The 25,343-nt window shown below is 46.9% G+C and overlaps 1 long non-coding RNA gene across 2 annotated transcripts in view; it reads right to left on the reverse strand.

The window, feature by feature from the left end:
- Window positions 1–359: 359 nt before the first annotated feature.
- The window catches only part of LOC103348223 (uncharacterized), a 51,139-nt gene continuing 26,155 nt past the window's right edge, over window positions 360–25,343 (reverse strand). Inside the window, exons 3-5 of one of the 2 annotated variants that reach the window (XR_011379981.1) lie at window positions 19,499–19,662; window positions 19,207–19,353; window positions 360–1,787 (exon numbers count right to left, since the gene is read on the reverse strand). This is a non-coding gene — a long non-coding RNA (uncharacterized lncRNA). Of the gene's footprint in view, window positions 1,788–17,592; window positions 19,354–19,498; window positions 19,663–25,343 lie in introns of those variants that run through there. The other variant, XR_007919377.2, reaches the window with a different exon arrangement.

The raw sequence follows: 25,343 nt of genomic DNA on the forward strand, positions 1-25,343 counted from the left end.
CACCTGGTTCCTGGCTTCAGATCAGCGTGGTGTGTAGGCCGCAGCACGCCGGCCGCAGCGGCCATTGGGGAGTGAACCAACGGAAGGAAGACCTTTCTCTCTGTCTCTCTCTCTCACTGTCCACTCTGCCTGTCAAAAAAATTATTAATATAATTATTAATCACATTAATTATATTATTACTATTATTAATATAGTATTATATTATATAATATTGTGTTATTGATTATATTATTAATATGATATATGATATTTATTAACATAATTTAGATAATTATATAATTTATTAATATAATGTATAAGATTTATTGTTAAATATGTTTATTTTAAAATTGGTTAGTTATTTCAGGAAGTAGACGGTAGACATAAACATTTCTACCATGTACACTGAAGGATTTCCAAATCTCTGGAATCCTATCACCTTTCTTTTCTTTTTATATAATGAAAATATTAAACATGGCAGTCATACTCCCCAAATGTAAGTACTCTTAAAATACCTGCATTGCCTTACCTTAAATGGTTAACCATGAAAAATCAATGAATTTCCATGCAAAAACAGTGAGATAGTATGCTTTAGCTATACAGAAATTGATTCAAAATCAACTTCTCCCCTTCCCATGTCAGGCCAACCAGTACTTTTAGCCCTGGCTACACACGCATGCTTTGTCTCCACCGCTTGTTCTAAATTGATGCACGATTTCACAGAGTCATTCTTTCATGCTGAAATTTTCCATGCTTGGTCCTCTACCAAAGGTGATTTCACTCGGGAAAGATTGAAAAAAATGTATAGTCCAAAGTGTCCAGGCATTTTTGCAGTTACATAAAGATGAAGAAAAGCACGCTCTATTTGAAACCCAATTCTAAAAGCTTTTCTTCTTACCAAACAGTGACTCTAAGTGGCATATTTTTGGGGAGTGGAGGGGTTCATAGTTGCCTCACACTGTGCCCAAACAACAGTTTTACCTCTAGAAATGGCCTGTTGTGGCTCCCAGGGCTCTGCTTCCTTTATTCCTTCCTTCCTTTATGGCAGTTTCCTAAGGAGAAGGTGTGGGGCGGTGGGCACTGATCGGAGTTGGAGCGGAAGCGGGGTCCGAGCTGGAGTGCTCAGGTGTACTGAGCGACCCGACCATGCTCCTGGCAGAGGGAAAATGGAGCCACCGCCTGCCAGCCCCTGACAGCTGCGGGGAGCGTCACCCGAAACACCTGTCGGAAGCTAGGAGAGAGCTGAACTCTGTGAAACACAAGCGCGTCGCGTTGGCAAGCAGCGCCTGAGAGGTGTGCTGGCACCTGCATGACTGCTGACCAGCCCGGCAAAGCCTGTGGTGGAGGGATTTGCTCCACATCGTGGAGAGCGACAAAGACAAACCAGACAACGTCCCTCCAGGGAGCAGTCCATGAGAGGTGGCTCTTAAAGGATGGCTCTCCAAACTTTTTTGGACCAAAGTTCACTTGGACCGAGTGACAGTCCCCGGGGCTGATAGGCTGTGCCCCAAGCAATTCCAAGGGTTCCTTCCATAGCCCTCTTGGCCTGTCTATCCCTCCTGATCTCACTTGCCAGTGGACAAGAGAGCTGACTGAGAACTGGAGAGGAATGAAAACAAAGCCGCAACGTGAGCTTGTGCAAGATCTTGCTTTATAAAGCAATGCTCTAGGCACGTCTTGAAACCCCAGCAATTTGAACACGCATACCTTGAGATTGTTGCAAGTCATTCCAGGAATACAAGTTCAGGGGAGACATATTTCATAAAGTGACACTGCACAAGTAAATTCTGTAGAACTGTATAGACATCTGTAGCAATAAGAAAATGGACGTTTCATGAGTCCAAATACATGCATTATCTTAAGGGCCGGTCATGGAAAACAGGAGGCGAAAGCCATTATTGATGAAAATATTCATCACTGCCCACTGGAGGGTTAACCAGGCAGCCCACAAAAACAGATCGATAAATAACTAAACCAAGAAAACTGTGACTCAAGACAAGAAGCTCTTTAATTTGAAACTATAGCCAACTCAAGACAATAATAATAACAATATTTAGATAGGACCTACTGGGTGCCGCACATCAGGCTGCACGTTTTCCATGTAACTCGTTGAAACCTGATGACACTCCAGGAGGTCAGTATCATTTTCTCTACTTAACAAAGACTCTGAGGCCCAGAGAGGTTAAACAACAGCATTGCTGGCTTTCATCAGTGGCCATGCTAGATGTATGCCCTTTGCCTCACCCATTCTGAATACCAGACTCGTCTTGTGACTTGCTTTGACCAATGGAATGTGGAGGAAGTGAGAGCATGCCTGGGCTACTGGACTGTGAAGGAGGGGACACTGAGCTGGGACCAAGCAGAAGCCAAGCCAACTTGGAAGCAGAGGCGGGTGGCTCTTGATCACCCAACACGGAGGATGCACACAGAACTTGGGTTCCTTCAAATGGGAGGAACCCCGAGATGAACATTGTGCAAGCCATATTTCAGAGAAGAAAACCAAATTTAACTAGAACACTCAAGTAACACACCTGGCTACTAGCAGCCAATCACTGGTAATTAGCCCTTATTCATTCATAAAAATATTTGGAATTATACATCAATGGCTTGTAATAACTTAAGAAGTGACTTTTCTTTCAGGGTTTTCAAACCACAACAGCCGAAGAACACCAGGAATGCAGCTATGGTCAAAGTTAGGGTTATTTAGCCTATTGCAACAAGGGAGAGAATGTAAAGAGACCCACGAGATGCCTTGTTGGGGGGCTTGTAGGGCTCGTGCAGGGTGATTCTGAAAAGTAGTGAAGGAAATTGGGAGTCAGATTTGGATTGGGTGTGTCAGGGAGACTAATTCTGGGGCCAGGCAGTCAGAAAGTGCAGGCAATTTGGTGAATGGGAAGTGCGGTAACTTTTTTTTTTTTTTTTGACAGGCAGAGTGGACAGTGAGAGAGAGAGACAGAGAGAAAGGTCTTCCTTTGCCGTTGGTTCACCCTCCAATGGCCGCCGCGGCCGGTGCGCTGCGGCCGGCGCACCGCGCTGATCCGATGGCAGGAGCCAGGAGCCAGGTGCTTCTCCTGGTCTCCCATGGGGTGCAGGGCCCAAGCACTTGGGCCATCCTCCACTGCACTCCCTGGCCACAGCAGAGAGCTGGCCTGGAAGAGGGGCAACCAGGACAGAATCCGGCGCCCTGACCGGGACTAGAACCCGGTGTGCCGGCGCCGCTAGGTGGAAGATTAGCCTAGTGAGCCGCGGCGCCGGCCGTGCGGTAACTTTTACCCACTAGGTGAGAGGATTGAAGCAAGCTGGAGAGTTGCCATTGGCACAGAAAGAGTAGTTACTTCTACCAGCAAGAAAAGAAACGCAGATGTTTGTCTTGGGGGCTGAAGTGCAGCCTTGTCTCTGCTGTGGTCTGGAGTGGTCTTGTATCTGATTGCTGTTTAAATTTTGCAAAAGTTGTTTATGTTCAGTTGCGAGCACATTGGGTCAGGCTTGCTATTAGCTGCTGGCTGTCAGAGACATTTTTCAGATTCTCAGGAATCACTTTGAGATCCATTGGGAAGTCTCTGATAAAACCGGAGAAGTGTCCCGAGAAAAATGCATCCTGGGACACGAGGCTGTAGGGAGGCATTGCCTCCGTGGTCCAGAGAACCGGATGGAGGAGGTACAGGGATGAGCAACTCTGGGAGGGAGAGGCTGCTGGGAGTTTGACCAGGACTCCACGCATCAGCCCTGGCTGTGGTTCTGAGAGGTGGCCTCGCTTACAAAGAGGTGAAAGGTAGGAAACGTGCCGACTGCAGGGCTAGGTGGGGCCAAGCCAGCCAGGAAAGGGGGGAATGAGGTCTGGGGGAAAAGCAGAGCAGAAGTGAGAGAAGGGAGCGGAGGACAAGCCTGGCTCTGAACGCGAGCCCTGGCAGGGTCTCGAGGCTCATGGCTTCTCAGCCCCCTGCTACTGGCTCTGGTGAGGGCCCCCTTGGCTGCATCTCATCATAGCAGGTGACACTATGGGAGAAAGAGAGGGTGGGGCGGGGGTGGAGAGAGAGAGAGAGAAATCACATCACCCCTTAGAGAGATAGAGAGACAAGGGAACCCAGGGAACCACCAGCCTTGGGCCTTGCAACTACTCTCTCACAAGAAGCAACTCAAGGTCCCACAAGAACCACCTTAATCGCTTCTTAGGTGAGCCCCCAGTGAGCTAGGCACCTCCCACTAGGCTCCACCTCTTTTTTTTTTTTTCAAGATTTATTTGTTTATTTGAAAGGCAGAGTTACAGAGAGACAGAGGTAGAGAGAGAGAGAGAGAGAGAGAGAGAGGTCTTCCATCCGCTGGTTCACTCCCCAGATGGCTGCAAAGGCTAGAGTTGCACTCATCTGAAGCCAGGAGCCAGAAGCTTCCTCCAGGTCTCCCATGTGGGTGCAGGGGCCCAAGGACTCGGGCCATCTTCTACTGCCTTCCCAGGCCATAGCAGAGAGCTGGATTGGAGTGGAGCAGCCCAGACTCGAATCGGCACCCACATAGGATGCAGGCACTGCTGGCGGCAGTCCCACCTGCCACGCTGCAGCGCCAGCCCCATAGGCTCCACCTCTTAAGGGCTCCTCGCCACCTCCCAACACCACCAGCCGGAGACCAAACCTCTAACATTTGGACTCTTGGGTGACAAAGCACATCCAAACCATAGCAAGGGATTAAAAACCACAGATTAAAGACAACTGAGAATGTAGGGAAAAGACAAGGAGGTGAAAATGATGAGGCAGAATTTGGTAGAAACAGAGGCTAGAGAAGAGAAAATTCAAACACTAGAATCTTCAAAGGAAAGACCGAAACAAATGGAGCCAAAACCAGGGCTTCACGTTTCCTCACTTACGGTTTTCCCCAGTCTAATCGTGGAAATTAGGATACATTTTACCCCTCAAAATCTGCCTGTCTTCCCTCCCCCCAGTTGGTTTTCCATCAACATCATTTTAGAATCGGATTTCCCGAGTTAGAGAAAGATACGGGTCACACAGATTGAAAAGGCTCCCTTGGGTTCCAGGGCATATTATTGGAGAACACACAGAAGGAAGGCCTTCTTGGCAAAACCTTTGGCTCTTGGAGAAAAAAGTCCCGTAAGTCTCGAGGCCTAAACATCAGATTCCACGCGGAAGGAGGAATGGTGGCTGGGCTGCCTCACCGCTGCCCCCAGCACCAAGGGTTGGAAGCTCCCAGAGGTTCAAGTTTTGGGCCAGGACTCAGTTAGTTGCTCCTGTTTGGTAACTGTAAAAAGACACTTCTGGGACAGACATGGTGTTCCAGTCCCGGTTCTCCAAGGAAATGGAGAGCTCTGTCTTAAGGAGCTGGTTTGTGCGGTTGTCCAGGATGGCAGGACTGGAGTCTGCCTGCCAGGTGCATTTTTGTCACTGAGCCGGTGCAGAATTCCTCCTCCCCCGCGGTGTCTCGCAGCGCTTCCGTGTGCAGGCCTTCAGCTGATTGGATGAGGCCCACGCGCATCATGGAGGGCAGGCTGCTTTGTTCGGAGTCAGCTGACTGAGGTGGGTGTTTATTAGCGCAGCAGTTAAGATGCCATTCGGGTGCCCACACTTCCTGCAGGAGAGCCTGGCTCCAATTCCTCCCTCTGCTGCTCATCCAGCTCGCTGCTGCTACTTCCCCTGGGAGGCAGCAGGTGACGACTCAAGTACCTGGGTCCCTGCCATCCAAGGGGGAGCCCTGGGAGCTTTGGCCTGGAGGCTTTGGGCAGCCTTTGCCAGCCTCTGCCAGCCCTGGAGCAGCAGCCTCAGCGTGAGAGCTGGTTGGGAGCTTGTTAGGAGTCCACTTGCTAGGTGGCCTTCTTGTCTCCTATCTTCCCTCTCCAAACGCCTGATTGCTCTTTACAAAACACAGATCTGATCACCCCAGTAATCCCACCCCACCCCCAATAAACAGAAATTCCACACGTTCTCTGTAGGAAAATCTAGGGATCTGAGACGAGAATTTCAGGTTCACCGGGGATTCGGTGTACATTTCGCACTCTCCTGACTTCAGCCACGTCAAGTCATTAGCCGTGAGTCCACCAAATGGGAAAACCTCTTTTGCACTTCCGTTCTTGAGCTGATGCCTTCTTCAGACATGAAGGGCTCTCCTTCCACGTTCCCACTAATTCCTAATCTCTCCTCAAGGTTCAGCTTAGATGCCACTTGCGCTGGGAAACCTTCCTTGAGCTTGGTTCTTTTATGTAGCTCTGGTATCACTCAACTTTGTGTTGTTAACTTTTCTGTTTTGCCTCCTAAATTGTGAAATTCTTGGATGGAAGGACCTCTGTCCTTTAGCCCCCTGCTCTGACAGTCAGTACACAAATGCCATTGGTCACATTCCCAAGGCCTGTAAGCAGGGTCCCCCACCCTGAATTCTGGGCACTCCAGGGGGCAGGCCCAGCCCACACTTGATTTCAACACCAGGGAGTATTTATTGCAAAGCATCTGTAACCTTGGCCTATTGGGCAACTGCTTAATACTTGATGGAGTTCCCATGCCTTCGCATCCCCTCCTTCCTGCATTTCTCCCTGGTGCAGCCCTGCCCCATCCCGATCCTTTCTTTGTTTCACACACTGGCTCTTTCCGGGGGCCCACTTTGTCTGCACTGGACTCAAAGGAATCCCGTTTCTTAAGATGATGACTCAACTTCTCTTCCATCCAGGGACGATGCGGGAAGCTTGAGCTAAAAGCCTAAACAATTACATGGGAACAGTTGCTTGGGGTGGGGATGTGGAATTTCGGGGTCAGCTGAAGAAAACATCAGTGCCCGTCTCAGGTTCTGAACGAAGGAGGCTGCCGGCTGCCTGCAGGTGCGCTCAGCAGACCAGTCGTGAGTTTGGAAGTAGGGCGCTGGTGCTCCTGAGGGATCCTCCTAATTGTACAGTCCCAGATTCCCACAGGAGCCCCTGTAGGCCAGGGCTCTGACAGGACAGCGCACAGCCCAAACAGTTCAGCCCAGCACCTCGGATAAACACACCAATAGGTGACACTGAGAAGTGACTCTGGAGGTGACAAAAGCTCTAGAATCCAGGGGTCAGGAACGTTTTTTATGCCAAGGGCTATTTGGATACTGTCAATCTCATTCATCGGCAATACAAAATTGTCAACTTAAAAATGAGCCTGCTGGGGCCAGCACAGTGGCATAGCGGGTAAAGCAGCCGCCTGCTGTGCCGACATCCCATATGGATGCCAGTTCTAGTCTTAGCTGCTCCATTTCCGATCCAGCTCTCTATTGTGGCCTGGGAAAGTAGTAGAGGATGACCCAACTCCTTGGACCCCTGCACCTGCGTGAGAGATCTGGAGGAAGCTCCTGGCTCTTGGCTTTGGATTAGCCTAGCTCTGGCCATTGCAGCCAACTGGGGAGTGAACCAGTGGATGGAAGACCTCTCTCTCTCTCTCTGCCTTTCTTTCTCTCTGTGTGTAAATCTGACTTTCAAATAAATAGATAGATCTTTTTTTAAAAGATTTATTTTATTTGAAAGACAGAGTTACAGAGAGAGATAAAGACAGGGAGAGGTTTTCCATCTGCTGGTTCACTCCCCAATTGGCCACAATGGCCAGAGCTGGGCTGATCTGAAGCCAGGAGCCAGGAGCTTCCTCCGGGTTTTCCACACAGGTGCAGGGGCCCATCTTCTACCACTTTCCCAGGCCATAGCAGAGAGCTGGATGGGAAGAGGAGTAGCTGGGACTAGAACTGGCACCTATATGGGATGCCGACACTTCAGGCCAGGGCTTTAACCTGCTGTACCACAACGCCGGCCCCAGTAAATATATCTTTTTTTAAAAAAATGAGCCTATTGAGCATTTACTGAATTTTGGGTCCCGCCTGTGGTTGCCTTCACAGGGCCAGACCAAATGATTGCGGGAGGCCTTATACAGCCCGCAGGCTGGACGCTCCCTGCACCTGCCCTGGATGAAAGCAGTCTCTGAGGCCAATACATTTTCCCACCTGGCTTTGCCTTTCTGTGTGACCTGGTGCAGATGTTCTGCCTCCATCATGTTCTGCCTCTTTTGTAGACGCGTTGTTTACCGTTGGGTTTTGGTGACGCTATTTTGTTTGCACAGAGCTGTCAAGCCAGATTCCCACGCACCAGAAGCCCGATGTTCCGCTTGCCCTCTGTGCTCCCCCAAACAGAAAACCCAACCCAGGAGAAAGAAAACGGGAATCTGAAGATGACGAGCAAGAGGAATCTCAGGGCTACAGCTGGCTAGCAGGTCCAGTGTGCCGCCACGTCAGAGGAAGAAAGAATGGGAGTTCCCAGAAGTCAAGTCTCCAAGAAAAAAGTAGGAGCTATGGATTGCTTGGCAGGATTGAACGTGTGGAAAACTCAGACCGAGAGTCCATTGAAAGCTTGGGGAGAATCAGCAACAAGTCCAAAGCAGTCTAAGCAAATCCAAAGCTAGGTAATTTATTAACTTCAGGAAAACAAAACACAAAGAGACATTGTACTATGCTGTAATGCCCAGCTATGAATAATATTTGTGTAAGCATCCCAGTGTGAGCACAGAATAATATTTAACCTCAAATAATGATTATACATTAAGGAAATGGAAGAAGAAAAGCAGAGGAGATGGCCTTGAGGATGTTGGAGTGTAGATGTAAAGCTGAACATCTTTTCATACTTTCAAAAGTTTTACTTATTTTCATCTCATTTGAAAGGCGGAGACAGAAATGCAGAAAGATGAAGAGAGCTCTTCCGTCTGCTGGGTCACTCCCCAGATGCCAGGCTGAAGTTAGGAGCCGGAACTCCATCCAGTTCTCCCACGTGGGAGAAGGTACTCAAGTATCTGAGCCATCATCTGCCGCCTGCCAGCGTAAGCATTAGCAGGAAGCTGGATGGGAACAGGAGAGCCACGACCAGAACAAGGCGCTCTGATGTGGGAGGCAGGTGTCCCAAGGGGCGACGGAACCGCTGAGCTAAATGCATATCTTTGTATTTTCATGGGCTGTTTTTAATTTCTTGATATGTGATTTATCGTCATTTCTTTTGATCAATTTCTTATTGGCTTGTTGTACTTTTCTTTCTTGATCTCTAGTAGGTCTTTTCTTGTCCTGAATATTAAGTGTTTACGATTTGTAACATTGGAAACACTTTTTCATTTGGCTTTTGATTGGTATTTCAATTAGATGATAGTTTTGTGTCTAATTTAACACAATTTATCAAAGCTTTACTTTGCAACTCTGAAATTTTGCATTAAGAAATCTGAGATTATAAAACAGCTCACTGGTTTTTTTTCTTTACTTCTTTTATGATCTCATTTCTCATATTTACATTATTTTGGAATGTATGGTATGAGATACGGATTCAGCTTCATGTTCCTCCAAATGGTTCCTCAACTGTCCTAACACATTTTCAGGAGAAAACTCTTTATATATCTCAGATGGTGCCTTCATCATACACCTTTATCCCATGTGTACTTGGATTTATTTTAGAGCTTACACTTCCATTCTGTTGGTCCATCTGTCTATCCATGAACCAGCAGTACATCGTTTTATTTTTTGAAGCTTTACCATATTTTTAATTCCTGGTAGAGCTAGGTCTTTTCAGAATTTTCCTGGCTTCTTTGGTTGTTTATTTTTCCAAACCAGTTTATCTGATTCTAGAGAGAAATATTTTGCTGTAGGGAGGACGTTGGGTTAGGACTGCCTGAGCTGCCCACTTCCAATATCTGAGAGCCTGGGTCCCAGTCCAAGCTCTGCTTATCCTTTTTAGCTTCCTGCTAATGGGCATCCTGGAGGCAACAGACGTCCAGTACTTGGGTCCCTGCCACACGCATGGGAGACCCAAACTGAGTTCTGAGCTCTTGGCTTTGGCCTGCCTTAGCTGAAGCAATCGAGGGCCTTTAGAGAGTGAACCAACAGATCAAAGATCTACCTGTCTGTCTGTCCGTCTCTCTGCTTTTCAAATAAATTCTTAAAAAACTAGAAATAGAATTTTCATACGATTCAGCAATCCCTCCACTGGGTATAAATACAAAGGACATAAAATTGTGTATCAAATAACTACCTGCTCCCCCATTTTTATTGCATCACTATTCATAATAGCCAAGGTATAGAATCAACCAGCATGTCCCTCATCAGATGAATGGATAAAGAACCAAAGCAAATGTGGTGCACATATTCAATGGAATACTATTCAGCTATAAAAAAGGGTGAAATCCTGGCATTTGCAGCAAAATGGTCAGAACTGGAGGACATCGCATTAAGTGAAACAACCTGGATGCAGACAGACAAATACCAAATGTTCAAACCCTCTGTACAACCGCAGCATGGTGATTACCAGAAGCTAAGAGGGGTGGGAGAGAGAGGGAGGTGGATTAAAAAAATAGTGGAGGCTGGGTGTGGGTCATTCATCGTGACAAATACCTCATGCTGGTATGAGATGTTAGTCATAGGGGAAACTAGGTTTGAGGTATATGGGAATTCACAGAAAGTTTTTGTTTTGTAACTTTAAAAGTTTTCCAAAATTAACAGTTTATTTTTTAAGGAATCCTGCTAGCGGTCAGTATTTGTATTGGAATCATAATAAAGTTGTAAATTAATGTAGGTGAGGCACTGAGTGGGTGCTGCATGCTCCTATGCAAGGGCGTAGTATGTCATTTCAAAAGGCTGCAATTACCAAAAAGATATATTTTGAGTACTATTTACCTCAATACCAAATGATACTGTTTTCATAAAGCAGAAGTATAGAAATTGTAAAGAGAAATAAACAGAAACACACTAACATAAGAAACTTTAACTTGATGTCCTTGATTCAAGACAGAACAAGTTGACAAAAAGTTAACTAAAGATGTGAGGACATCACCAACAAGGTGGATGTAGATGGACGTCCGTAACCTGGTAACAGCAAGTGCATCTTTTTGACACAAATATTGAACATTGAGGATAACTGGCCCCATCAGCAAAAGCTCAATGAATTCCAAGAAATAGAAATAATGCAGGCAACATTCATTCACTGGTTGCATTGCAACAAAACTAGAAATTAATGACATCAGAAAAACCTGGGAGTTAAACTATAGCAGAACCTTATGTTAAAGCCTTTCTACGAAAACAGCAGTCTGCAGACAGCACCATCTGTGTCTCTTGTGAACTTGTTAGAAACGTGGAGTCTTGGCTTGGCATCTATTTTACAAGACACACAGGGGGTTTGCAAATGTCTTCACATCTACTCACCAGTTTCCAAAAGCCATGATAATTAAAACACACATCAGAACTGTGTGACGTAGAACAGAGCCCAGAGAAGCATTTTAGGTTTATATATTTATGTTTCTTTAAAACTAAAACTAAGAAAATCTGTGCATTAAATACCCAACTCAAAAAACTAGGGGGAGGGGGAAACACAAAGTAAACTAAAAGAAGAAAGGAGAATTTCATATGATAAGGGCAGAAACTAACATGTTAGAAAAATTGTAGACCCAGGGGCCAGCACGGTGGTGTAGCGGGTAAGGCCTCCTCCTGCAGTGTTGGCATCCTTTATGGGCTGCTCCACTTCTGATCCAGCTGTCTGCTATGGCCTGGGAGAGCAGTAAAGGATGGCCCAAGTCCTTGGGTCTCTGCACTCTCGTGGGAGACCTGGAGGAGGCTCCTGGCTCCAGATCAGCTCAGCTGCAGCCATTGCAGCCAATGGGGAGTGAACCAGCAGATGGAAGACCTCTCTCTGTCTCTGCCTTTCCTTCTCTCTATGTGTAACTCTGACTTCAAATTAAAATAAATAAATCTTTAAAAAAAAGAAAAATAGTAGAACCAGCAAATTCAAATGTATTACTCTTAAGAAAAAAATTCATAAACCCTGACAAGTAAATTTAATCAAACAAACAAAGGGGAGAAAGCACAAGTAACAGAAAACCTCAGCAAACAAAAAAAATGTTAAGATTTATTTTTATTTATTTGAAAGGCAGAGTTACAGAGAGAGGTGGAGAGGGAAAGGGAGAGTGAGAGGAAAAGGGAGAAGGAGAGAGAGAGAGACATATCTTCCATTGGTTGGTTCACCTCCCAGATGGCTACAATGTCTGGGCCAGGCTGAAGCCAGAAGCTTCATGCAGGTCTCCCATGTGGTGGCAGGGGCTCAAGCACTTGGGCCATCGCCCACTGCTTTTCCTAGGCTATTGGCACAGAGCTGGGTCAAAAGTGGAGCAGTCAGGACTCGAACCTGTGCCTGGATATGGGGATCAGATGTTGCAAGTTGTGGCTTAACTAGCTGTACCATAATGCAGGACCCACATAATACAAAATGTGAACTAGTCATTAATTCTTTCTTATTAATTGAATTATTTGAATCACTCATGTCATTGTTTTCATAATAATTTTTTAAATTTTATTTATTTAATTAAGAGGCAGAGTTACAGACAGTGAGAGGGAGAGACAGAGAGAAAGGTCTTCCTTCCGTTGGTTCACTCCCCAAATGGCTGCAATGGCCTGAGCTGCGCTGTTCTGAAGCCAGGAGCCAGGAGCTTCTTCCAGGTCTCCCGTGTGGGTGCAGAGGCCCAAGCTTTCCCAGGCCATAGCTGAGAGCTAGATCGGAAGTGGAGCAGCCGGGACTAGAACAGGCGAACATACGGGCTGCTGGTGCTGCAGGTGGAGGATTAACCTACTGCACCATGGCGCCGGCTCCTTCATAATAATTTATGAAAGTTTGAGGGAATGGTATTGAGAAATTCCAGGGTCAGAACTCACATTAAGGATAAGAGTGGTGGAGTGAGCTCCCAGGACCGTGAACTTGTTGCAAGGGGAAATCTGAAGGAAGGAGGAAGTAGCTTGTAATAGCAAAGGACACAAAGGCCTGTGACTCTCCGATGTTGGACTGCCCTCTTGGAAATAGGAGAAGCTGTTCAGTAATTGTGTCTTTCATGAAAGTATGGATTTTCCCCCAAACTGGTTGAAAACGGGCCCTTCCAAGGGCAGTAAGCCAGTTAGCTTGGTGGGGTGGTGGTGGGGGATAGAATCCAAGTGAGAATAGACGCTCCCGGGACCATCCTGAACTGCTCAGCAGCTGCCGGGTGGCCCAGGGGGGAGGCGGCAGTGATGGAGCTGGGGCTCTTCAAACACCTTCTTTGCCACAGGATCCAAAGAGTGAAATGGGTTTCCCTCTCCCCTAGAAGTTGTTTTACAAGAACTGGTGTGCACTGGGCAAAGAGCATAGAGCACACCACCCAGAGTGCCTTCACCACTCAAACTGCCAATGTCACCTCCCTCCGGGAGGCTCTCTCCAAACCCCCCAAGGGCTCTCCACCCACACTCACCACTGGCCAGCAACAAGCGCGCTGACCGTACTCTTCTGGGAGCGGGCTTCAACCATTGTCTGCCCAGACTGCAGAAAAAAAAAAAAAACATTGCAGATCTCACCCAAGATGCTCCTCGGGCGAGAACTCTGAGGCGTGTGCTGTGCACTGGCTCCCAGAGCTCCCCATTGAAATGTAGCACCAGTTGCCCATCGTGGCCTCTGTCCCAATAATGTCCCCTTCATTGGCTCCCTTCCCGTCCCTGCTTGCTGCCTCACATACCTGCTGGCATTCCCTGCACCTTCCAAAGTCACTACTTGCACTTGAAACCTCGTCTCAAGGTCTTCTTCTGGGAAAACCCAAATGAAGATGAACAGTCATTTATATTATTTGTATTAGCCTCATCAATCTTGGTAAACAAGCAGTGCGGGGGGTGGGGGAGGAAGGAAAGTGAGGAATGCACAAGCTGAGAAGCCATGCTTGGCTGGCCCCAAGACTGTGAGGATGTCACACAAGTCATCTATCACGCTGTGCCTGAGCAGGCCCCAGAAATGTGCTCCAGCAAACCTTCGGTGCATGGAGGGGACTTTGCTGTGTTCAAAGGCCCCGACGCTGTAGTCAGCTGGCTGTACCAGTTCAATGAGCAATTTCCGAGTCATTAATTTCCACACCTAACAGTAAGTTACAGCTCCTCCTGCAGGTGTGGTCTGGAGACCCTCCTCCCCAGCTTTCTCAGCACACGAGGAGGGGTCCTGCCAGGGGCCCGACGCGGTGTTTATAGCGATTATGGTCATGGCTCTTTTCAGAAAGGCAGAGACGAGATTTATAAGTAATAGTAATAGTAATGAAATGAAAGTAATAATAACATCCAGAAATGGTTGTGGTTTAGGAAAAGGCCTTCAAGTTCCTCCAGAGGTGCCCTGTCTGTCCCACATCACGCTGCTTAACCCACTACATTGTAATGATTATAGTATTTATCTACTTCCCAGACACACTTCTTAAGACCTGCAATTATAGATTTTACTGCTGTATCCTTGGCACACAACTTGGCACTTAAAACTTGTGAATAATGCTGTGGCGTAGAAGGCTAAGCCTCCGTGGGGCACTGGCATCTCCTATGGGCGCTGATTCTAGTCCCGGCTGTTCCCTTCCGATCCAGCTCTCTGCTATGGCCTGGGAAGGCAGGGGAAGATGGCCCAAGTGCTTGGGCCCCTGCACCCGTGTGGAGACCCAGAAGAAGCTCCAGGCTCCAGCAGGTGCAGCTTTGGGGAATGAACCAGCGGATGGGAGACCTTTCTCTGTCTCTCCCTCTCTCTGTAACTCTACCTCTCAAATAAATAAATAAATAATCTCTTTTTTGTAAAAAAAAAAAAAAAAAAAAGGTATAAATAAGCAAATCAGCAGAGAACTCTAACAAGTAAAATCAAGACACTCCTTGAGGAAAACTGGCAAACAATCGAAAAATGCCTCTAAGTGCCCTGGTTAAAGATAGCATCAGATTACCACCGAGAGGGGAAGTGTTTGAATGCCACACTTTGTATTCAGAGAAACTGTCATGCATGAGGAAAGGCAAGAGAAGGTCAATTTTAGTTACTCAGAGGCTTGAAGACACGTTCTTCAGAAATCCTTGAAGACAGTTGCTTAAGCTGTGTGCCAAATGACCAAAAGATGAGGCCAAGTATGAGCAAATAAAAGGCTGAGATGCCATCAAAAAGATATAGAATAATAATTTAAAAATAGAAATATGTATTTTTGAAAATCTGATTTATCAGAATACAGAGGGGATGAATGGAGATAAAGCATTTTAAAGCCTTTGGTCCAGACAGTTGTAAAACAGTGTTGTTTATTAGTTTCTAAGTCAAGAATAAGAGCTGTGATTTTGAGGGTAATAAGAAAAATTAGTAAAAGGTTGCATAACTGACAAGTCAGTAGAGGGAGAAAGTAGAGTCATAGAAATAGTTGAGTGGTAAAAAAAGGAAAGAAAGAAAAAGATAAAAGGGAATAACTGGGAGTGGGATAAACTGAAAATGAATTTTAGGATAGCACATTTAAACTGAAATATGTCATTATATATGAATATGTAGACTTAATATTCCAATAAAAAGACAAAGATTGTGAAATCAGTTTTAAAAAGCTAGTCCTTGAAAGCAAAGCACATTAAGCATAAATATATAGGAAGGTTAAAAGTAAGAGAATAGTAAAATATAATGATGCATGTCTTACATAAAAGACAGAGGATGTGGGCATGAGTATATAGTATAAGATAGACTTTTCAGAGGATTATTAGAGATAATGAGGAATATTTCATAATAAGAGAATCAACCCAACAGTACTATTAACATTTCTAAATTTGTATGTACCCAGTAACACAGCTTCAAAGTATCTAAAACAAGTAGTGACCAGCACTAAAAAGAGAAATAGACAGATCTGTAACTGAAGTGGAAGATTTTAGCACAATGCTGCATCTGAGAAAGAATGCATATTCTTTTTAAGTGCACATGGAACATTTGTCAAAACTGCCTGTATGCCGGCAAATAAAACAATTTTCAATAAAACTCAGTACCAATGTCTTAAAGGGTATGTTCTTTAAGCAGAGGGGAGCAAGCCAGAGAATAGTATTTCACTACGTGTTTGGATCTGGAGTCTAAAATAGAGAAAAGGTGCCTGCGCTGTAGCCTATTGGGTAAAGCCACTGCCTGCAGTGCCGGCATCCCATATGGATGCCGGTTCTAGTCCCAGCTGCTCCACTTCCGATCCAGCTCTCTACTGTGGCCTGGGAAAGCAGTGGAAGATGGCCCAAGTGCTTGGGCCCCTGTACCCATGTGGGAGACCCAGAAGAAGCTCCTGGCTTCGGATCGCTGCAGCTGCAGCCATTGTGGCCATCTGGGGAGTGAACCAGCAGATGGAAGACCGACCTCTCTCACTCTGCCTTTCCTTCTTTGTAACTCTGACTTTCAAATAAGTAATAAATAAATCTTTTTAAAAAAGATAGAGAAGAGTAACAGGAGCAGCTGGTTGAGTGGATCATACAAGAGTTCCATCAGAAAAGAGAAGCTCCTGACAGACAGATATGCAAGGTCAGTGCCCTGTAGCCTGAAAGACAGACACTTGGAAGTGAGGGATGGAGAAAATAATGGGGCCGGTGACCCCAAAGGCAAACTTAATGATGATTACAATTTTGTGGGGGCACCTCCCCTGAGATATACCAGATATGCCTCCACGTTGGTGAAATTAGCTACCAGATAAATTCTCTTTCCACCATAAAGCAAATCTTCAGTCTGTTAACGAATGAAAAACATTACCATATTAAATTTCTCCACTAAGTTCATATCTGTCGAATATTTCTGATGGTCACCAGTATGCAGCCTGGTGGGCCACTTGATTTCAGGATACTAAAATCAATAAATGCATCTTCCAAATGTGGTAATAGTCAACAAGTATCTTAGAGACCAAGAGAGACTAAGTGTGAGTGTAATTTGTTCCATCAGAGCTGTTGCATTTTAGGAAACAAGACTCCAGAAGATGTCATGGTAGGTGTCAACATGTTCTCATTTTTTTTTTTCTTTTTAAGAATTAGTTATTTACAGGGCCAGCGCTGTGGCATAGCGGGTAAAGCCACCACCTGCAAAGGCACAGGTTCTAGTCCCTGCTGCTCCACTTCTGATCCAGCTCTCTGCTATGGCCTGGGAAAGCAGGAGAAGATGGCCCAAGTCCTCGGGCCCCTGCACCCACATGGGAGACCCGGAAGAAGCTCCTGGCTCCTGGCTTCGGATCGGTGCAACTCCAGCCCTTGCAGCCAATTAGGGAGTGAACCAGCAGATGGAAGACCTCTCTCTCAGCCTCTCCTTCTCTCTGTGTGTAACTCTTTCAAGTAAATAAATAAATATTAAAAAAAGAATGTTATTTACTTATTTATTTATTTTGAAAAGCAGAGAGACAGAGACAAAATTTTCCCATCTGCTGGTTCACTCTCCAAATACCTGCAACAGCCAGAACTGGGATGGGCTGAAGCCCGGAGCTGGAACAAGGAGTGGAGCTGAGACTCAAACCCAAATACTCTGATCATGGGACACAGGGGGTCCCAAGTGGTGTCTTAACTGCTGCCCCGTTTTATTTTTAACTGGCAAGTGCCAGCTTCTCCTTGACTTGCCAGGCTGAAAAGGAACTGCCACAGTGGAAAGGCACCAACCTGTATTTGGGCTCCTTCTGCCTTACATCCCCCCGACAGAGTGCAACATGCTCTGTGCAGAGTAGAGAGCTAAGATGTGTTTCCTAACTTGAGTTGAATTCAAGAACGTGGAACTTATTTGCTCATTTCATTAATACTTTGGTGGCATATTATAACCAAAGAAGAGAACTTCTTTGGTTATAATATGCCACCAAAGTATTGGCTTCACTACTTTAAGCTTGTAACTTGCTTTGACAGAATATTTCTTGTTAATTGAGTTTATGAGAAATCCTAAAATAGGTTTTCCAGTGTAATAAAGAAATCAGTTGACTCATACTCGCATAGAAGTTTCCTTCCCTTTCAAAGGCACCTGAAAGGTCACCTCTGGCTCCTGGAATTTCTTCTTAAATCAGAAAGGCTCTGGGTAGTCAAACCATAGTTCATGACTCCGTTAGTTTGCAAAGAGGCCATGGGGCTTGTTATAAGGACATCAGAGATGCTACAGAGTGGCTACCTTACCACATAGCCTGCTGGAAGTACTGTGGTTGTCGTTAACCAGGTTGCTTTAGTCTGGTTTAATTCAAGTGTGAGTCCTCTGGCAAATTACAGAGATAAGATAAAGCCCCAAACTGCCTTACTCCATCCCAGGTCCAGGAGCCCAAATCCAGGGTTTCTGCCTCGTGGGCTGCTCTGTCCTCCCACAGGGCTGGTTTCCTCCAGTGTGGCCCCTTTGCTGCTTTACAGTATTACTCTCCATGCTACTCTCCATGCTACACCTGCTCCATAATGGAGAGCTTTCCAATGAAAGAGGATCTGGGATGACTGCGTTTCCACAACCTTCATCCCGCATCCCACATCACCAGCTCCCTTGCCAGCAAGTCTAATGGGCCAGTCCACAAGGCTGTTGGGTATTCATTACCTGCAGGGAAGTGTACACCATCCCCCAGTACTGCATCATCTATAGTCCCTGCTTGGCTTTGGACTCGGGAGACATGGAGCCAGCAGGAGGTGATCAAGCCCGTGATGGTCGTTTGCCCAAATCATATTGATGGTGGGGCTTTGTCCCCTCCTTTCAGTGCTGGGGCTCCATAGAGCAGCGGAACAGTTCAGAAAATTTTTAAAAAGATTTATTTTATTTATTTGAAAGAGTTACAGAGAGAGGTAGAGATAGAGAGGTCTTCCACCCGTTGGTTCACTCCCCAGCTGGGCCCATTCGAAGCCAGGAGCCAGGAGCTTCTTCCGGGTCTCCCATATGGGTGCAGGGGCCCAAGCACTTGGACCATCTTCTATTGCTTTCCCAGGCCATAGCAGGGAGCTTGATTGGAAGAGGAGCAGCCGGAACTCAAACTGGCGCCCATATGGGATGCCAGCGCTTCAGGCCAGGGCTTTAGCCTGCTGCGCCACAGCACCGGCCCCCCAGTTCTCTGACTTCTCTCTGCTATGGCTTATTTCTTGTCCTCCCTCTAGGCCAGTGCTGCTGGGCTATGCATATTGATTTTTTTTTAAAATTTATTTGACAGGTAGAGTTACAGACAGTGAGAGAGAGAGACAGAAAGGGCTTCCTTCTATTGGTTCACTCCCAAATGGCCGCCACAGCTGGCGCTGCGCTGATCCAAAGCCCGGTCTCCCATGTGGGTGCAGGAGCCCAAGCACTTGGGCCATCGTCCACTGCCCTCCTGGGCCACAGCAGAGAGCTGGACTGGAAGAGGAGCAACCGGGACTAGAACCAGCGCCCATATGGGATGCCGGCACTTTAGGCGGAGGATTAACCAAGTGAGCCATGGCGCTGACCCCTGCATATTGATCTTAACTCACCTTCTAGACTACCTAAACCTTACCTAGTGTCCTAGGTTTGTTTCTGCTGTGCACAGAGCAGAGAAGAGGGGCGTAGACCTTCCTCTGGGTGCTGGACACGGTAAATTCAGCATTTTTTCACAATGAGATCAATGCAATAACCCAAGTTTCCACTCCATGAAGCACTCAACCTCCAGCAGAGCAGCCAAGAGAAAGAGAAGGGAAACAATATGCAAAATGTTATCAACAGGAGACACTAAGTAACTCCAGTGTGCAGGGGTAAGGCCAGCTCTATCTGCCTAATAAAATAGAATCATTTAAAAAAAAAAAACTCACTTGTGGTAGTGTTTGATTTATCTGTAGCCAATCCAATTAAAAGCCCGGTCCGCAAGCTTTCCTCCAGAGTGACTTAAGTGGTCAAATGTCTTCTTGGCAACCCGTGCGTTCAGTTTGCAAGTGGTGTAATTAAAACAAGATGCCTGGTCAGGGCCTCGGAGTGCCTTAAAATAAAACCCGACTCTGTCAAAAAATGTACACAAAGGTATAGTGTGGTGGGAAGCAGGAAGGGAAATTTTAGTCTCTTTTCTATTCTTGGCTTGGGACTGTGTGCAAGTCACTTAACTCTTCAGGTCTTTCTCCGTGGTCTCATCTCTGAAAGGACGGGGAGTACCTCGCCTGCCTGCCGCCCGCAAGGTTTCTAGGCTCAAAAGAGATAACACCTTTGGAAAGATTGAATTTAACCAACATAATTTGTTCCAATAACAGAGGTTAGTTGTTAATGGTAATGGGGATGACGACCTTCATTAAAACATTGCTGTAGCCGGCACCGCGGCTCACTAGGCTAATCCTCCGCCTTGCGGCACCGGCACACCAGGTTCTAGTCCCGGTCAGGGTGCCGTATTCTGTCCCGGTTGCCCCTCTTCCAGGCCAGCTCTCTGCTGTGGCCCAGGAGTGCAGTGGAGGATGGTCCAAGTGCTTGGGCCCTGCACCCCATGGGAGACCAGGAGAATCACCTGGCTCCTGCCATCGGATCAGCGCGGTGCGCCGGCCACAGCAGCCATTGGAGGGTGAACCAACGGCAAAGGAAGACCTTTCTCTCTCTCTCTCTCTCTCTCTCACTGTCCACTCTACCTGTCAAGAAAAAAACAAACAAACAAACAAACAAAAACATTGCTGTGATATCAGTACAAGGTGTGTAGGAGTGAGCCAGGTATGGCATCTATTCGGTTCTGTGGTAACATGAAATATCATTTAAAAATATTTTTAAAGATATTATTTATTATTGGGGTCAGCACTGTGACACAGTGGGTTAAAGCCCCAGCCTGCAGCACCGGCATCCCATGTGGGCACTAGTTCGTGTCCCAGCTGCTCCTCTTTTGATCCAGCTCTCTACTATGGCCTGGGAAGGCAGTGGAAGATGGCCCAAGTCCCTGGGCCCCTGTACCCACGTGGGAGACCCAGAAGAAGCTCCTGGCTCCTGGCTTCGGATCGGCACAGCTCTGGCCATTGTGGCCAATCCGGTGGACCAGTGGATGGAAGACCTCTCTCTCTCTCTTTCTCTCTCTCTCTGCCTCCATCTCTTTCTAACTCTGACTTTCAAATAAATAAATAAATAAATAAAAATAAAAAAGAGAGCAAGGAAGAAGCAAGCAGCTGGGTGCCCACTGCCCTGTGTGGACAAGCAGTGACAGACGTTTGATTTATGGCCAGCTCTCGCATGAGTCCAGAGCTCCTTAACCTTCTAGGATAATGAACCTCTTTGAGAATCCTACAAAAGCCATATAACCTTCATCCTAGAGAGTGAAGGAATGAATCCATGAAATTCCTCACCTGCAAGTCCCTGTTGAATGTTTTAAAATCAATCTTGACGTAGGCTTTAAGCTCCGAAGAGGCAACACATATTTCTGTTTGTCCTTAGACCATTTTTTTTTTTTTTTTTTGACAGGCAGAGTGGACAGTGAGAGAGAGACAGAGAGAAAGGTCTTCCTTTTGCCGTTGGTTCACCCTCCAATGGCCGCCGCGGCCGGCGCACTGCGGCCGGCGCACCGCGCTGATCCAATGGCAGGAGCCAGGAGCCAGGTGCTTTTCCTGGTCTCCCATGGGGTGCAGGGCCCAAGCACCTGGGCCATCCTCCACTGCACTCCCTGGCCACAGCAGAGGGCTGGCCTGGAAGAGGGGCAACCGGTAGACCATTTCTTGAGCAAGATTTCTGAGCACTTCATGGAGTTGACCGAGTTTTAATGAAGAAAATATCTAAAGTGTTATATAGGTTTGTCCAACAGAACTAACCTTAGTGGACGTTCATAAGGAGCACGTGAAGGTTCGTTCAAGTGCTAGAAGCCTGAAGGTTTCTGAGCGCGCCCATGCCTCACCCCAGTTTTGACATGAATGAAAATCTTACCCTCTAATATGGATTCCTATGTTGACTGAACCATCTTCAAATTTTCAATGCAGATCCCAAGGAAGGTCCATGTGGGGCCCTGCTGGGTTGCTCTCCAGTCCTGATCCTAACCAAAGCTCTCTATGACTGCAGAAAACAAGTCCCAGGGAGTCCCCCTGCCATCGCAGACTCACTTCCAGCCCAGGCCTGTGCAGGGGCTGCCCCCCCCCCAAAGTGTTGTCTCTTCTTTTGAATGTGAGTAGAAGTGAGAATGAATGATATAAATGTAAAGAAAGTGCTTTGAGCATGAGCTGATCAGGATAAAGGTAATTTAATATGAATAAACAATCATAAAATCTTGAAATCTTTGTTAGGCTCCTTGGAGGTAATTTACTCCTACTGTCCAATACAAACACTCACACTGATCGCAACACATAGTGATGATTGCATTAATACTAATATCACCGATAACAACATTACTAACATAAGCCATCACATCTCTTTGAATACTGATCGGTTCCGTCTCCTTTTTTTTTCAGGACAATTATTTCTTTTTTCACTTAAGATTATTTATTCTAAAGGCAGAGGGGGAGAGAGAGAAAGAGAGAGAGAGAGAGAGAGAGATCATCCATCTGCTGGCCCACTCCTCAAATGGCCACACAGTGAGGCTAGGCTGGGCCAAAGCCAGGAGCTTCATCCAGATCTCCCAAGTGGGTGGCAGAGGTTCAAGTACTTGAGCCATCGTCCACTGCTTTTTCAGCCACATTAGTAGGAAGCTGGATTGGAAGTAGAGCAGGCAGGACTTGAACTGGTGCCCATATGGATGCTGGCTGACCTTGTACAGAGTGGCTTAACCCGTTGTTCCATAACACTGACCCCAGAACCATTATTTCTTACACACACACACACACACACAGGACACATATTTAGACAAAGAGATATAGTGTAAGACTAAGGTTGCATAATTGCACTCTTCAATTTGACCTTAAAAAAAAAGTGTTGAAAATCATCAATACTCCTGCATGACCTTGAGCAAAAAAGACAAACAAGAATTTCACAGGATTTAGAATTACTCACATACACACACACACACACCTCTTTTTGTTCTTGGAAGGAAGCCAATATCTTTCAGTTTTTGTGCTAATGTGGCCCTAGAAGAAGCGAGAGCAGTCTTGGTGAAAGACTTGTTTTGTAATCAAAAGAATGAAATAATACCCACCTTCTGCATCGGACTTTGCTTGTTACAAAAGTTTCTCCTTGGGGCCAGTGCTGTGGCATGGTGGACTAAGCCTCCCTCTGGGGTGACGGCATCCCTCAAGGGCACCGGTTCATGTCCTGGCTGCTCCTCTTCCGATCCAGCTCTCTGCTATGGCCTAGGAAGGCAGTGGAAGATGGCTCAAATGCTTGGGCCCCTGCACCCATGTGGGAGACCCAGAGGAAGCTCCTGGCTCCTGGCTTCAGCCTGGCCCAGCTCCAGCCATTTGAGAATGAACCAGTAGATGGAAGACCTCTCTCTGTGTCTCTCCCTCTCTCTGTCTGTAACTCTACCTCTAAAGTAAATAAATAAATAATCTTTAAAAAAATAACAAAAAATTAAAAGAGAAACTCATAAAAAAAGAGTTTCTCCTTATCATTCAGATACAGAAACTGGATCAAATAATCAAATGCCTGTCCACCTGCCATTTAAATACTGAGATTTTCTTCCCAGAAGCCTCCGCCCTACCATCACTTGGTCCTTCTAGTTCCTCACAGGCTTCTGAGGGTAGAGCCGCCTCCTCCTGTGGCAGAAAGCCAGTGGCAGACTGCTCTCCATCCCTGCATCCCCCAGATCCTTCCTAGGATGCACACACTCCCCACAATTCACGCTGAAAATGGCTCCTTGCACAATTGGATTTTTTTTTTTTTACAGGCAGAGTGGACAGTGAGAGAGAGAGAGACAGAGAGAAAGGTCTTCCTTTGCCGTTGGTTCACCCTCCAATGGCCACCACAGCCGGAGCGCTGCCGCCGGCGCACCGCACCTATCTGAATGCAGGAGCCAGGCGCTTATCCTGGTCTCCTATGTGGTGCAGGGTCCAAGCACCTGGGCCATCCTCCACTGCACTCCCGGGCCACAGCAGAGAGCTGGCTGGAAGAGGGGCAACCGGGACAGAATCCAGCGCCCCGACCGGGACTAGAACCCGGTGTGCCGGCGCCCCTAGGTGGAGGATTAGCCTAGTGAGCCGCAGCGCCGGCCAACACGATTGGATTCTACCACAAGCCCCTTTATTAAGAGACATGGCCCAAGCTGGCCTAGATGTGGGGCAAGTGTACATGGCCATGCTTCAAAAGCAGCAGCTCATTTTTTCTGGCTCACAGTTTTGACTGTAGACAAAATACCTGGAAATAGCTCAGACACCACAATATTGTCAAAGCTCTCGTGCGAAAGGCTGACACATTCTTCCTCAATGTTAATTTTTGAACAATGGAAGAAAGGAATTTGATAGGTATAGGTAGGCCTGGATTCATATCAATGTATTTCCGGAGGCTATTTGTGATGGTGGAACATCGTTTTTCAAAAAGGAATAGGATAAAGCAAAGGAAAAGTTAGTAACATATTGCCTGGGGAGACTGTGTCTCTGTTCAAGTGTATTTTACCTGGTTACTCTGCTGCCCCTGGGGTGTCTCAGCCGTGCGTTGACATTTCTATATGCTGCCCTACACCACTGTGTCCAACTTTCTTCTCCCCTTAGACTCCTTTATTTATTTATTTGACAGGCAGAGTGGATAGTGAGAGAGAGAGAGACAGAGAGAAAGGTCTTCCTTTTGCCATTGGTTCACCCTCCAATGGCCGCCACGGCCGGCGCGCTGTGGCTGGCGCTCCGCGCTGATCCGAAGGCAAGAGCCAGGTGCTTCTCCAGGTCTCCCACGGGGTGCAGGGCCCAAGCACTTGGGCCATCCTCCACTGCACTCCCTGGCCACAGCAGAGAGCTGGCCTGGAAGAGGGACAACCGGGGCAGAATCCGACGCCCAAACCAGGACTAGAACCCGGTGTGCTGGCGCCGCTAGGTGGAGGATTAGCCTAGTAAGCCGTGGCGCCAGCCCCCCTTAGACTCCTGAAGCCAGCACTGCCTCCCATGTAAGGATGAGGTATCTCAGAAAGAGGCACTGTGCAGATGCTGTTCTTCCTGCTCTTGGTGCCCAGCTAGACTACATTTCCCAGGCTACCTTGTAGCTGGTTGTGGCCATGTGACTGAGTTCCAGGAAATGGACAGCAAGTTGAAGAATGTGCACTGCTTTTAATCCTGGCCCATAAATCCTACCACACATGGCCACCTTTGTCCTTCCAGCTAATGGGATGTGGGGGTGGGGGGTCCCATTCCTGCAGGCAAACTGGGAAGGCACCTATGAATCATTGGTATCTAGAGTGACTACGTGAAGCAGAAACGCACTTTCTTGCTAGCATGGAATCTCCCTTGATTATTCTGAGAATGAGAGCCAATGTCTAAGTGCTGAGCAATTACGTTTGAGTCTTTTTGTTGCCACAGTCTACCATGGCTTAATTAGGCTCAAAAATTGTAAAAGAAATTGGATACGTCCATATTCAAAAGACTAAAATCGTTCAGCATTAATTAGGGCTCACCAGGCGGCAGTAGTGGAGTAGCCCACGGGGCAGGAGGGAAGAAGGAGGCTTACAGGAGGAGGCAAAACATTTGTTACAAAGCAGCCTGCCGTAACTTCAGGGCAGATCACAGGCACGCTGGGTCAGTGGCTCTACAGGAGATGTTGGAATAGTGGTAGTCTGTGTTGGCTGTTGCTGGGGTT

Source organism: Oryctolagus cuniculus, chromosome 11 (genome assembly GCF_964237555.1).
Source record: "Oryctolagus cuniculus chromosome 11, mOryCun1.1, whole genome shotgun sequence".
NCBI lineage: Eukaryota > Metazoa > Chordata > Mammalia > Lagomorpha > Leporidae > Oryctolagus > Oryctolagus cuniculus.